The sequence below is a fragment of the Lepisosteus platostomus genome, chromosome 18 (genome assembly GCF_059453375.1).
Source record: "Lepisosteus platostomus isolate fLepPlt1 chromosome 18, fLepPlt1.hap1, whole genome shotgun sequence".
Taxonomy (NCBI): Eukaryota; Metazoa; Chordata; class Actinopteri; order Semionotiformes; family Lepisosteidae; genus Lepisosteus; species Lepisosteus platostomus.
Window position 1 is genome coordinate 6605670 of NC_142628.1, and position 14480 is coordinate 6620149.

Sequence of the window (14480 nt, forward strand, 5' to 3'; positions counted from 1 at the left end):
GAGAGGCTGTTTGTAAAACAATCCTCTGGCTGGTGCCTCTGTCGCGGCGAAGCTGATCCAGTAATGGCATTTTGTTTTGAACAGTTGCTGTTAGCTGTGAGTTGAAGTTCCCTCATAAGGTAAGGTGGCACTGGAGCTCAATGTAGGTCCAAATGGCACATTTATAATTAGACTGCCAATTCAGCACATTGTCCTGATTGCTATACAGGGATATGTTGCACTGTCTGGGATTTCAATAGAGGAGACTTTATTCAGTCTTAGCCAGCTAAACGCGGTCTGTACGGATGGATTGAAGGAAAGAAAGGAGGACTGCAGATAGGCTACCAGCGGGCGATTGTTTCATCCCGCGTCCTAAATCAGAAATAAAGCCGGCCCATTGGCTGGACTCTCAGAAGTTATCCATTTCTTTCCCTTGTTAACTGGTTTGGCATTGTGCAACTTAAATTATGCATACAAATCTAAAAAAAATGTTTATTGAAGAGGGCAATCTCATCTTAAATACACACTGAAAATAATGACATAGATATTAGAATTAAGACCCTCTCCTTAGCTCATAAAAGCATAGTTTCCCGTGATTTAAAAAACTTGAAGACAGCGTGTATAAAAAGAAATGAAAATACTGTATGCAAACATTTTGCACATTGTCTTTTTCTCAAACGTCAAGGTGTTCAGCGGTTGGTTCTGATCCCCTAACACCAGGCTCAGATTTTAACTAAAAATACATGCTTTCCGTGGAGCTTAATTATGAATCAAATATGATCAAGAAAATCTTAACACTTTTTATTACAGAATCGTTTTTATTTAGGATTTTAAAGAATTCACTCGGATTTATGGACTGAATCATTAGTTTTGACTGTGCATATTAATAATCCCCTGTGGTTGCGTCAATATAATAGACACGTGGATGTGTTAAGTAAGTTGTGGTTTTGGGAGACTAAAGTGCATTTCCGGACCGTGTCCCGACTTTAACGATATCGCCTCGCTGACGCATATGGTGCCAGTAAGTTCAGAGATTTGGGAGAACATTTTGGCATACTGTAACCGCATGTTTTGCAGGCTCTGTACTCCTGCACGGTGGAGGACTTGTTTGAATAGATCGCGTATTGTAACCTAAGATCAATGAATCGTGTGTGTGTGTGTATTGTGAAACTTTTACTTTGCATCTGTATTATTTCAAATATCAAATGTGAATGGTCGTGGTCTGTGATGTCGAATTTAGCAGTATATTAGACCAACATTTATTTTTTTGTGAAATAAACCTGTCTCTCTGTGTACATAAAGATTAGCTGTATATGCACACACACCTCTCAGAACCATTAGTAAGCTCAACTATAGTAGGTTTTTTAATGTAAGCTGTTAATTATCTTTCATATTACAGGTTTTCTTAGGCGCATCTCTGGGAAAAAAAGAGCACATCTGTTTGCTTTTAAACTATATATTGGTATAATAAAAATATGTATTTTTAAGCTGTAAATTATATTATCAATTCAGTGCCTCATCAGTTTTGATGGGGATATTGGTTTATTGTTACCACTTTTAAAGCACCATTGAAATTATTTTTAAAAAGTACAGCATAGTTAAAAAAATATAACATTGGCCCAGTCTAAGAAGTCCTTATTTTATATATGAAAATGTGATTATTTTTCCTAACCAGACCATGGTTTTGAAGCTCAAGGAGCAAAGGAAATACAGACCACTCAATGTTCTTTAACAGAAGGTCTTGTTAAAACACTAGAGATATACTAGATTACAGTAGTCTGTCTGTGGAAAGACAGTAGATTACATGGACATTCTTGCCATGAAACAGAAAACATTATTTTATGTCCATTTTCGTGTTCTGATTAAATAGCATATTTTAATGTTTTGTTAATATTACTTTGCATATTGTGTATTTCAGAATCATAAGGTGGCTTTCTAGGGTGGATGTTATGTCTGTTTTAAGATAATTGAATGTTAATGCTTTCTCTTGGGATATCCTACAACTGTTTGGCATCAGTAGAACGCATTTATAAATCTAAAATTCAAGCATTAAATGAAGTTTAAATAATTCTCTTTCAATTAGATCTGCAGCAGTCTTGCCGGGTAACTAGATTTTTTCGGAGATTTTAATTTTGCATTATTCCTTGCTACCTGTTTTTTTTCTTAAGTCAATTTCGGAATATAATTAAAAGGCTATTATGCATATGCAGTCATATAATGGAGACTTCATTCTTTAAATATTTTATTATTACTCTTTAATTTTCTATATTAAATTTTCTTGAGAAGTATGATGAAAAATAATAATTATAAAGAACAGAGAGCAGAGTGATTTATTTAAAAAACTATGGATTGCAATTGTGTCACTTTTAGAAACATTTCTGGAAAAGTTTACATTCAGAACTTAAGATTTTCTGTTGAAAAAAGTGTGGGAAGGATTTACTGTATTTTTAATTTAATTAATTCAAATAAAAATGATTGTTTTTTTATAGTTGATGGGATTCAATGTCTAAAATTTTATTTAAATCATAGGTGGTAGTTTTTCAAAACAATCAGTATAGCTTAATTTAATTTTTATAATCATTTAAATTTGTAATTTGAAATCAAAATACTCAGATGAACAGACTTGCTTAATCCCCTGGACACGGTGTCCTAAAGAATTTGTGTTCTTTTTTCCTTTTTAAATGTCGCAATCTCCTTATCTGGAAAAATGTGATAAGGTAGTTTCTTTATTGTAATGGACATAAATTACAACCTATCTTGGACCTTTTACAATCATCAGAAAAGGACATACATCTGTTGATTTAGACAATCGGAAATCTTAAAAAGGGTAATAATACCTGTGTTTAAAGACTGGCACATTTATGAGTTGTGGATGCACACGGTTTTCATTACTAAACTAGATGAATTGTGTTATAATGAGCTAGAACTTGACACTGCTAAAAACGAGACAGACTAGGGCTAAATATTGGCCTGTAAAACTTCAAAGAATTGCTTTTGTGTGTGAAGTTTTGAGATGGGCACGGACAATGAATATGAAGTCAGATTTTGTTAACATCTTCATTGTACTTGTCTGTGAGCCATATGTTTTCTCAGCTTATGGTTTTCTTCCCGTAAAAACTTATCTTTGTCAAAGGTTTTAAAGACCCAAACAGTTAAGGCAATTTAACTGTTATTTAATGTTATTTAAATATAGAGAATCTGCTTCCTGATCAGGCGTTTGCACTCTGATTTTCAGACAAGTTAGGCTGGGGGGTAAACTTTGTGGTATTGCATAGTGCACAAATCTATTTTTTTGTCTTTTCGTGTTGCTCAATATAGAGTCAAGCTGGTGAACATTTCTGTTTTTCAACGTGTCTTGAAAACCTCTACAGCACTGTGTTTTAAGTCTACAGGGTCACACAGTGGATATTCAAATAAACTCATTTATATGATAAATAATTAAAACAGCAACATATTAGATGATTGTAGAAAACACCACTTGTAAAATTCGGTTACTGCCACTAATTTCTGCCAGTTGTTATGGGAATATTTTCTGGGAAATATGTTCTCATACTACATTTAACATGTAGTGTGTAACCTTGATGTGCTATATACTGTATGACTGAGATATACTTTATCAGACTAAGTCTGGAATTGAAGCACAATCAACTTTTCTTTTTTAATTCTAACTGGAAATTTACTCTGATGCTTTAAAATGGAGTCAACAATTTCAATTGAAGAAAGGTTAAAATGTTTAAAGGAAAACAGTGCCCTCCAGAAACATAGTTAATGTTAATGGACACACGTACAGTACCACTGATTAAGCAACACTATGCAAACGTAATGTGACACGTGAATCTTGAGGGCAGTTAAAATTCTGTGACCTTTTATGCTTGCCAGACCATCTCTTAGTGTGTGCCTGAGATACCATCACCTTTGCAGGATTAAAGCAAAGGGCCTCTCCTGTGCTACTGTATATCTATCTATCCATTTATTTATCTGTGTGTGTGTTCCTTATTCGTTTTTAGGACAATTTTTCTTAGTGAAGTAAACTTGAGGATTGATGTATTGAAATTTGCACTTCAAATCAAGGCAGCTCTATATTGTTAGAGTACTTGTCCACCGTTTGTAGGTCTAAAGGAATGCTCTAAAACTGCCATTGAGTGTGAATGTCACCCAAAAATGTCTAGGATCAGAGCAGTTTGAAGGAGCTTATAAGGAGCTGAAAAACATTATTTCTAATATTATTTTTATTTGTGTTGTATGAAGCAGAGTTTTGAAAACATTTTTCAATTTTAAGGTGTTTTTATACTTTTACTTGTTATTAAAAGTAGCGTGAAATAACTGTTGTGATATTTGAAAGTGTTTGCTTTCTGTCAAATATCAAAATGTTGATAAAAATACTTAACCTTCTAAGGAGAAGAACAGGTAGAGGAAACTGAAATTGTGCATATACTTTAGTAGGTGATGTATTTCAGGTACTGTTTGTAGCCATCTGTGTTATTGGAATCTTCTAAGTGCGCACATAGGAAAATTCCTCATGAGGAAAATTCCCTCAAAGGGGAACAAGCAAGAGCAGTCGTCCTAAAGGTAAGGCTGTCCAACAGCAGTGCTGAAAATGATAGGTGCGGTAACACGTTTTGACTTGTTTTGACCAGAGTGTAAGGTAATTTGCTTTGGAATACCTAAGCATTGATCAAAGTGGATGTCACCATGATTATTGGTATTCTTCTCTTTATAGTAATTTTCAGTGTTTTGAACGTGGCATTTGTAAGCCATATTTATTTCAGTCATTTTCACTTTAATGCAGTGTATGTTTCATGCACTCATAATTGAGTTCCAAGTGAAGCAGTTAAATTTGTTACATGGTGCAGTCCAAGAATAATTGGAGTTGTGTCAGAGGCAGAGCCACAGTAGTGTTTTGTTCATAAAGCACCCAATGTGCTTAATATGGTGCTTTAACTCTTTCCTGGGACAGGAGGCCGAATTGATCACATGCTATTAAGTAGTAGTCATCACCTTACAAGGCAAGAAACCTTTAGTTTTTATATTTAGACGTTTAAGAAAGAATGCGTATGTCAGGAAATTTTGAAACAAGCAAAATGCTGCAGTGCTTTCTGGCCTACAGCTCTGTAAAGGTTGAGAAGCTCTGATTGTGCGCTCTCAGTCTTACCATACCTTGTAATGAACGATAGCTTCAAACTAAGTGGTTTGTTGCTATGCAGACTTTGTTTGCCATTGTTGTCCTGAAGTGTAACTTCACTCTGCAACATTAATGAAGACTGGGGTGTGACCAGGGCTAAGACTGTAAGACAATGTGAGTAAACAGCAGGAATATTGAGACAGTAGCAGCTTCAGTACAGTAATACAGTACATTAGCAGAAGAAAAGGAAGGCGTGCATTGTAATTTCTGAGCTAGGGACAGTTTTTAATATCTTAAAAAAAGCTGTGATGGGCTGCTGTTGTACAAATAGACATTTAACTTAAGTCTTAAGTATTTCATTCCACATAGTAAGTACAAATTAGCTAGCCTATACTTATCTGTGGCTTAACAACACACCCAAATTGCAGTCTTGCTGCAAGAAAGAAAAGAGCAGAAATCTGCAGCACACGAGGCCTTTTAACATAGTAATATAGTTTGGCATGTCTTTTGACCACATTGTAAGCTGAAATGTATTGTTTCTTCTTAAGGGCATTCATTGTTTTTTATAACCTTGGAACCAATTTCTTTTTTTCTAAGAATAGGCCCTTCAGCTAACATTTTGGTTACTGTGCTTACTGTGTAAATTGAGACCACATGACTACCACTTTTTAATGTCAAAGTCTTGCCACTTACCATCTTGTAATTCAGGCAATTTGGAATATAAGTTCATTTTTTATTGGTTGATAAGGAGTGTTGTTCAGGATACATAGACCCTCAGATAGAGTAGTAGTGTCTAAATTGTTAAGCTTCTTTTTGTCCTTGGTGGAATTTCTAGGGATCTTATGACAAGTTGCAGTGAAACCAGCAGTGTGCTTTCAAAGGAGCACTGTAAAAAATGTTTTTTTGTTCATTTTTTCTGGCCTCATCTTGTTTTGCAAATTCTTATTTACTCGAGAGTGCCTTTTAAGGTGCAAGAGTGGTGGCGTTGGCCACATCGCCACGGTTGTGTATACATCTTTTGATTTACATCTTTTTACTCTTCTGATTTGAAATGCAATAGCTGTTGTTTTTTCTTCGCAGCCCATATTTTTTTTGGAACGTCTAATCAGCGCAATCAGGTGTTGGAATTAGAGTCTTGTTTATTTTTTTATGAATCAGATAAAGATTTCTGTGGCGAATATGAAGATGGGGGAGAATTTCCATATCAAAGCTGATATATCTGAAGCCTTGCAGTAATTAAAATGCAGTGGTTTGGACTCAGCGCACACAACGCTGAAGCAGAGTGTTACTGGGATCTTGTGCAGTATGCGGGCGGTTGCATCCTGCATACTTCTAGAAATATACTTATAATTTTGTACAAATGTTTATGCCAGTCCCCGCTCTTCTGTGGATGACTTGTCTTCCAGCCAAAACCATTTCAAGACGAAGTTATTTTTCTTCAGCTAACCTCTCATTGCGGCTTTTTTTGCATCTGCTGTTTTTTTTTCTTCCTTTTTTGTTTCCTTTCTGTTTCTTGCTCCAAGAAGCATAATTGGGAAGATAATTTATTATGATTGTGTAAACAACACTATCAGCTACAGTAGGTGGTCACACTGTCAGTGCAGATTTGCAATGTTTTTTTTCAATGAAGTACTAAGAAGTCAAATTTTCTTAGTGACTTGACATTTAGACCAGCTGGATTTTGAGTTCTTTAATTCACTGTGTTGTGTGTTATCTAATTGCAGAATTAATAAACAAGACAATGCTTTCTCCCTTCCTCAATGTATTATTTGTATTTGTGGATGGGTTCTTTAGTATGAATTCAGTGGCCCTGCAGAAATGGCATAAATCCTTGTGAGGAAATCTGAAGATTAGCATAGGCTAGAAATGCTTCTCAAAGACAATACCCGCAGAACAGTGTTTGCCTTGTGATCTCTCAATTGGTTACGGATCATCTTTTCCCTCGGGTCGGGTTTTTGTGTGATATAAAGGGATTGACAAGAGACCATGAAAATTTCAAAATAAAAATTGTCTGTTTATATTAAACTTTAATAAAAATTATTTGAGACAAAAATGCTGAGTTAAAGCTATGCGTAACTACGTAATACATTTCAGACAGAGCTGTAGACAAGGTAGCTACAGAAGAACACAGTGATGTCAGTCTAGTCTTGAATAGGATGTCTAGATGTGTTTCACTAATCATTAACAAAGTTTATTTGGGGATTTCAAAAATAACCCCATAGTTCTGAAAATTATTTTTTAAGGGAATGGAAGAGCTCCTTCATGAGATTTTGATTAAAAGTGAAACGCATAGAGGGTTTGATTTTGTGGCTTTTTCATGAAATGAGAAAACTCTAAAATGAAATAAAAGACAAATGACAATAATGCACATAATGCCTTATGTGTGTATGTTTGAGTTATAGCTTAATATGCATCCTCAATTGAGATTCTGAGAAATTTACAGTGCCTTTATGTACCATAAGCAAGTTAAAACAGCAGCCTGATAAGCGTTGCCTATGTCGTCAGGTGTTCTGTATGTATTGTGTAAGTGCTTATGGAGTGTTGTGCAGAAGAACAATGCACATGCTTCCTGATGTGGGCAAAGACTTGAATGATTTTAATTTATCCAAAAGGAACTGTGTCTCCTACATAATTTATTTTTCGGTGGCTAAATCTCTGTGGAAATATTTTTCGAATCTATTTATACATAATAAATTTATATTTGGAAATCATTAGCTGTGATTGTTTGGATCCATTTCTTTCTGAAATCATACTCAAGGTTTTCTTGCTAAACTGCAGAAAGTCATTTTAAAAGAAGTGTATTATCGGTATTCATATTGGCACCGTCTATATCTCATTCTGCTTGATATCCTTTTATGGGTCTTTACTTACATTATATGTAAAAATTCACTTTTTAATTCTTCCTCGCCAGATATGTTGTAAGACTACAGTATACCACATCCAGCTACCATAGATGTGTGTAGCTACAGTATAAGTCACACCTTTCTTTGCATTGTTCAGCTGGAGAGTGAAACCGTTTTCTTCCTGTCTGCTCCATTTCCACTCAGATAGACACTACTAGCACCTTGAATTTCTGCAGGAGAAAACTCTGGTTCAGATAAGATGCATGAAAATGATAGTGTTTAGCATTAAGCACAATAATGCATAAAGAATGTATAAAAATTATATGACTATAAAGTTGTAAACATAAAATTATATGACTATAAAGTTGTAAAGAACATTAGAACTTTAAGACCAATGACAGTCAAAAACCATTCTTTCAAGATGGACCAAATTTGGATTCACATTGTCGTTTCAAAACATGATCACTTCAACTAAATATTTTGATTTACCCAAGTTAAAATATGTTTTCAGAGTCCTGCCACTTAATTTCTGTGAATTGGATCCTATTGTTTTTGTTGGTCAATGAATTGACATCAGGGGTAAAAGGAAGGACAAAGAAGTGTGTTGTCTATCCATTTCATTTGAACCTCCAGTGTTGAATTCCATGGGGACGATGATGAGCTGGTAGTTCTTCACATAGGTATTACAGGATTTATTTATGTCATGAGATTTGTGTGTAGCTCCATTGTATCCCAGAAGTCAGTATTAGTTCAGTGGTCCAAGTTCAGTGTAAAGATACAAAGTCTAAAAATGAACTGTACAGCTGTGATTGACAGCTTGGTTTACATCTGCTTGCTTAATCAGATTTTCAATGTAAAATTTGCTGAAAAGTTGTGACTAAGTAAGCCAATCTACAGTGCATATTTTGCTCCTTTAAGATATTTGTCAAGACAACACGTACTTCAAACATCAAAGCCGACACATGACTACTTGCCGATCATTTTGTAGAGGGAATCTTAGGATCTTTGTTTCTGTTTGCATTGCAGAACTGTCATGGTATGATGGATCACAAACTTTATTACATGTAGAAGTGACTTGAGGTCACTAATTGATATAACATGATTTGACATAAGGATTTACAAGAGGACACTAGAAGTCTTGATTTAAGGTTCTGTGTGCTAATAGAAAGCACTCTTGCCCCTTCAATACATTTGAGTCTAGCACATTTTATTGCCTCATCATATACAGTATTTCAGCTAAAATACTAAATAATCCAAGGAAAGGAAAAAAGAAGGAGATGTAGCGATATTATGTGTTTCATTTCATTGCAGCTTCTGCTGAACAAGTGTGTGTGTATTTTCTCACATTGTACATTCAGAGCTGCGCACTGAGTGAACAACTTCCCGTGCTTAAGGATTCCACCAGTGTATTGTGTTTGAATGTAAGTAAACCCGCGTACAGGGAACACAAAGTCTATTGATGCTTAAACTGCTAGATTGGTGAGGAGGATGCTACCCTGCTAGTTCTCACTCTTGTCAGCTCCAGAGAGCAGCGGTGAAACTGTTTGTTCCTGACAGTAGACAGCCCCACTGCAGGGCCCTGGTTTCATGTTACATTAAGTATTAGTGCTGTTCTTTCAGGAGTCATTATGCTGTGACATCAAAGATTGCCTGACAGGGCAGTCATAGGTTAGTGCTGATACTGTCTATTGAAATTTCCAAGAGTAAAAATGATAGCTGCAGTGGAGAGAGAGAGAGACACACACACACGGGTAGGGCTAAATATTCAAAAGACAGGTTCTGTGCTTCATTGGAAAATGTGAATTGATAAGAAAAGAAAGGACTTAAATCCTGTGGGAGCTGTTGAGCTACCTTCTCAAGAAAAGTTGCATTTTTAAGAGAGAGTTAGCATTTTTCATCAAGCTTCTGTTATTGTACGATAGGTGCATAGTCAGCCTGCCTTTTATTTTTCATTTTTCTGTTAAAAGAAGGAGCTTGGGAATTTAATCACGATGTTTCATTTAGTTACAAGACAGGCAGAACCAGCTCAACAGTATGTCCATATACCAAAGTTCTTTTATTTCTGTCTTGTTTCATATTGTGTTATGTACAATTTTGTATGGCTATCCAATATGCCATGAAACTACGAATTATAATATGAATAGCTTTTAAAAAGACCACCTACAACTAAATGACAGAAACTATGAGGAGTATTATTTTTAAATTGTAATTCTTTAACAATGGACAGCATCTTAATAATGCACATAGTACAGGAAGCAAAATAAAGACATCAGAATGAGGTGATATTCTTATTTCATTTGTCCATAATCCTAAAATTATTGGTATTCAAGATGGAGCATTTTTTTAAACAAAGTGTAATAATCTGTTAATATTCTGTTAAAGTATAGTTATGAATCACTAAGCATTATAGTTGTGAATTTTAATTAAATGACCAAAAGAAAAAGGGTAAAGTAATGTTTGCTCATTGGAGATGTGACTCCTAGTAATGTGAGTAGGGCATAAAGCACCTGCAAATGTACAGGTGAAATTTAGTGACAGTAAAGTGGGAAAAATGAAAAGCATAGGAATTCTCAGAAAAAAACACCCATCATTTTCAGGCATTATTGAATAATAGCATAATCCTTTTTCATGCAGTAATTACTGTGAAAATATGCTAACTGATGCATATCTATCTCCTGCTAGTCTTAGCTACCCGTATTGTCCTACACAGGGCCTACGTTTCTGATTTTCTAACTTCTTTTCATTAATGTAATTGTTTTTAGTTATGCACAGAGCTTGCAGTTCAACATGATGTATTATTTGTTGTGCCCTAAAACCACACACAGTCTGTATACTAGTCTTTTTCTAACAGTTGCCTTAGGTCATCAAAAATTAAATTATACTTTTTCCTCCGTTTGTATGCCTTTTGCCCCACTTTTTTCAAGTTTTTTACTCAGGATAGGATTGAGATATATATTACTAATAAGATGAACCTTTGAAATTTGACTAAATAACAAATAGGAGTTAGTAAATGCGATCGTTCGTTGTATTTATGAAAGAAGGATAATATAGGAGGCAACTTGCTTTGTCGACCGCTCAATTGTCGCATCAACGTGATAGAAGAATTTTAAATTTTACTTTTGGACTGTCAGTGAGTTTTAGAATGTTAACCAAATATTTTTGGCGATTTCCTAAAAATATTAAAAACCAGATCTCTTACTTGATTCTCTAAATTCTTGGTGTGCATGCTTCCAAAGTGCTTTTTCATCAAAAGGTTACTATAGCGGACTTTCCACTGCAAGGTTGGGGGTGAATCCAGGGAGAAGTAGTACACAACCCTTCTAACACTGCTACACCTCCCTTCAAAACATTCCTGGTGCCTCCTGTTCATATCTTTTGCAGTGCATGAGGTTATGTCTTAGTTTAACAGGTCAGGTAGGTATGAAAAAATGAGCTCAAGTGCTGTTCTAATAACTTCTTGATAATGCAGAAATTGGCAGTAGAATGTGGATGAGATGAAATTTTTAAAATGTTCTTGCGCTAGTGTGAGACACATGGCTACTTTATCTTATCCGGTAATATACTGTTTAGAAACAGAGGAATTAAGAGCAGTTCGCCATCTGCGTTATAGGAGAAGAGAAGGATTTAACACTGTTGAAAGTGAAAGTGCTATATAGTATGAAACCATTGTTTATAAATGTACAATGAATGTTTAATAAACACATGTTGTACATTTATTTCTCCATGTCAGTAGCTTATTTGTGTGGTCTATTTTCAGTCCGTGTGAGTACTCCAGGAATGACATGGTGCCAAATAATTCTCATAGGACATTATTTAACGGTGAAGTTGTTCAAAATTTTGCAAGAATCCATAAATTGCCCATGATTTGGTCATGAAGTCTTAATTCATGTTTTAATTAACTAAGTCTGGTAAACACATGTTTCAGAAACAGCATGACAGTTCTCTTGATTTGTTTTTAGAGTTCAAGGTCCTTCAAATTCAGGACTGTTTGCTGAATTCTGGCTCTTGGTTTTGTCTGCTTCCTGTTAAATAATGACTTTTGGATATATTACAGTAAGAAAACAGCCTGGTGACTGACACTTCCACTTAAGTGACTCCCCTGCTATCAGTCAGAAGTAAATCTCAGTTATTGCACTCAAACAGATGCGTTGTACATAACACCAGTGCTGTACATTAAGGAGCAGAGAAAAACAAAACCTGGCACGTCTGGTTTCGGCAATATACAAGTGCTCCATCCAGAACTATAAAAATGCCCTTCAGGGCTGGTGTTTTTTTTTTTGTATAACGTTAATTTAAAACAGCGACAATGAGATGAAAATTGCCAGGTCTCAAAGAAAATAAAAAAAAATACAAATGCTCTTCCAGGAGCCTGAGAAATCAAAATGTTATAATCCCTGGTTGCAGACCAGCCTCCAACGATACAGTGACATTTGTGTTGTGGCATCGGATCCTTCACCTTATTGCGTACAGTATATGAAACACTGAAATAGGGATTTTAAAGCTGGAAATGAGTCTCAAAGCAGATGTGTATCATGTATGCATATTGATTGTTATTGAAGATTCTTTTTTTAACAGTGGCTTTTCCTTTCAGAAACGTGAGCTGCAATGGGGATTCTTGACTTAAGCTTCCTTTATTTTAATTAGGCGTAGCTCTGTAATCTGTCAAAACCACAAGTCCATCGTTGGGCTACAGGAGTCAGTGTGAGGCACGTCAGAGCAGGGGGAGATCGTTTCAATGTTGACACAATGGGTCACATATGGAGACATCTGTGGAAGCAAGAAGGTATCTAAAAACAGTCTTAAACATTATATGGAAAAGCTGGGAAATATTAAGCCAAAATTGGATTCCCCACAGTTTTGTGTGGAAACTTAGAATTCGTGCTGCCAAAAACACATTAAAGTGAAAAAAGGAAAAAATGGGAAAGGAAGAATGCTGTGGCTGAAGTTATGACAGTAGTTAAGCTGAAATATTTCTGCTGCTCCAAACCAGGTCTTTTGTTTCCTGATCTCGTTTATATTTGCAGTGACACAATGAAGTTTTAAATGATTTTGCCTTAAATGTGCGTCAGAAAGAAGTCAGTGCAAAAGAACAGTAAATGATTTCACTTATGAGGCATGAGATAGAAAAGAACTGCTCTTGGTAAAGCAAGTGGGCATTAAAATGCATTGATATGTCATTGTACATTTTCTTTTGCTGAAATTAATAAAAAAGCACCAGCCAATTTACACTTCTATTGAACAGCATTCATTGTGTGCATAGGTACAGTATATAAAATCTAAATCTCACAGCTCTTCTAGAAACTCAGCTTGTCCTTGCAGTCATTAGTAAAGAGGATGTTGATGTTTCATTCCTCGGTTCTTTACATGAAGAGTGTTCAGGCTAATCATGTTAATGTTACTATAAAGCAGATACAGCAGTCCACTTTCTCTTTGTTTATTGATGAATAGACTGTACTAAGCATCCTCTATCAGCCCCTCCAAATGCAATCCACTAACAAATCAACAACTATTTTATTGCTCTGAGTGTACAAGGCAACCCTTCTCTGTTCTCTCCTATCACGGATTTCGCAGAAAACCACTGCAGATCAAGGTTTCCTATTATAAAGAAGCTGCATCAAGATATAAATAAATATATTTAAAATGTATTCCACATGACAAAGTGCTACTGCTTTTGCCAAAATGTTGGCATTGTGAAAGCAAGGACATTTTTCGTGGTATGTGCCAGCACATATTAACCACAGTATGAATAAACACCATGTAAGAAGCTTGGAAAATGTGACTATTGTACTTTAACGTAAGTGGAAAACAAATTGAAATGAAATGAAAACTCATCCGCTTGCTTTTTAGTCAGTCAATAAAAAAGGAACTTGTTTTAGAAACAAAGGTTTTTAAACAGGGCAGAATTGATGCAGAGCTTATATGCTAAAGAAAGAGTTCTTGCTGTGACACGTAGCACAACAGAAGTAACAGAACATGTAATACTTGTTACCATATGTCTTCAGTTTCTCTAAATATTCCACAGTTTTAAGAATTATCTCTTGAAGCTGCAGATCAGCCCTTTAGAAAGAAATGGTTTGCACTCCAAAATGTTTAAATGTTTTAATTTAAGAAGTTGATGACTGCAAAAGTAATTCAGGAGAGTTTTGTCAAATGTGTGGCTTTGTCATGCACTAGACAATCAACATGGAAGTCTTAGGCATTGAAGCTGTGTCAAAAAATATTTTTTATAAAGATTCCCAGAATGTACATCTTTGATGTATCAATAGCATATCCAGGTGAATAAGTTTTAAATTCTCAGACTCAGTATTAGCCTTGATTTGTCATGATGTGTGATCCATTTACTGTATGTCATTATGACAAAGGCTTTTGCACTGAGGCAGTATATATCTTTCTTCTGGAAACTTGAAAGTCTTAACTAGAGTGATGCAGACCGCAAGTAATCATATAAAAGATGCTGTAAGGGACCTTCTGTCTTGAGGACAGATTAACTAGACGTTATCATCTTTTCCTGTAGCAAAGAAATCTTTTCAGCTGGA

The 14480-nt window shown here is 35.3% G+C and overlaps 1 protein-coding gene across 32 annotated transcripts in view; it reads left to right on the top strand.

Annotated features, from left to right (window-relative positions):
- Window positions 1-14480, top strand: part of sox6 (SRY-box transcription factor 6) — a 203714-nt gene that overhangs the window by 5811 nt on the left and 183423 nt on the right. For 8 of the 32 annotated variants that reach the window (XM_088611246.1, XM_088611242.1, XM_088611245.1 and 5 more), the window contains exon 2: window positions 85-119. The exons of 21 other annotated variants lie outside the window; for them this stretch is intronic. The gene's annotated coding sequence lies outside the window, so the exon portion shown is untranslated. Of the gene's footprint in view, window positions 1-84; window positions 120-927; window positions 1001-14480 lie in introns of those variants that run through there. 3 more of the 32 variants (XM_088611269.1, XM_088611255.1, XM_088611248.1) reach the window with 3 other exon arrangements.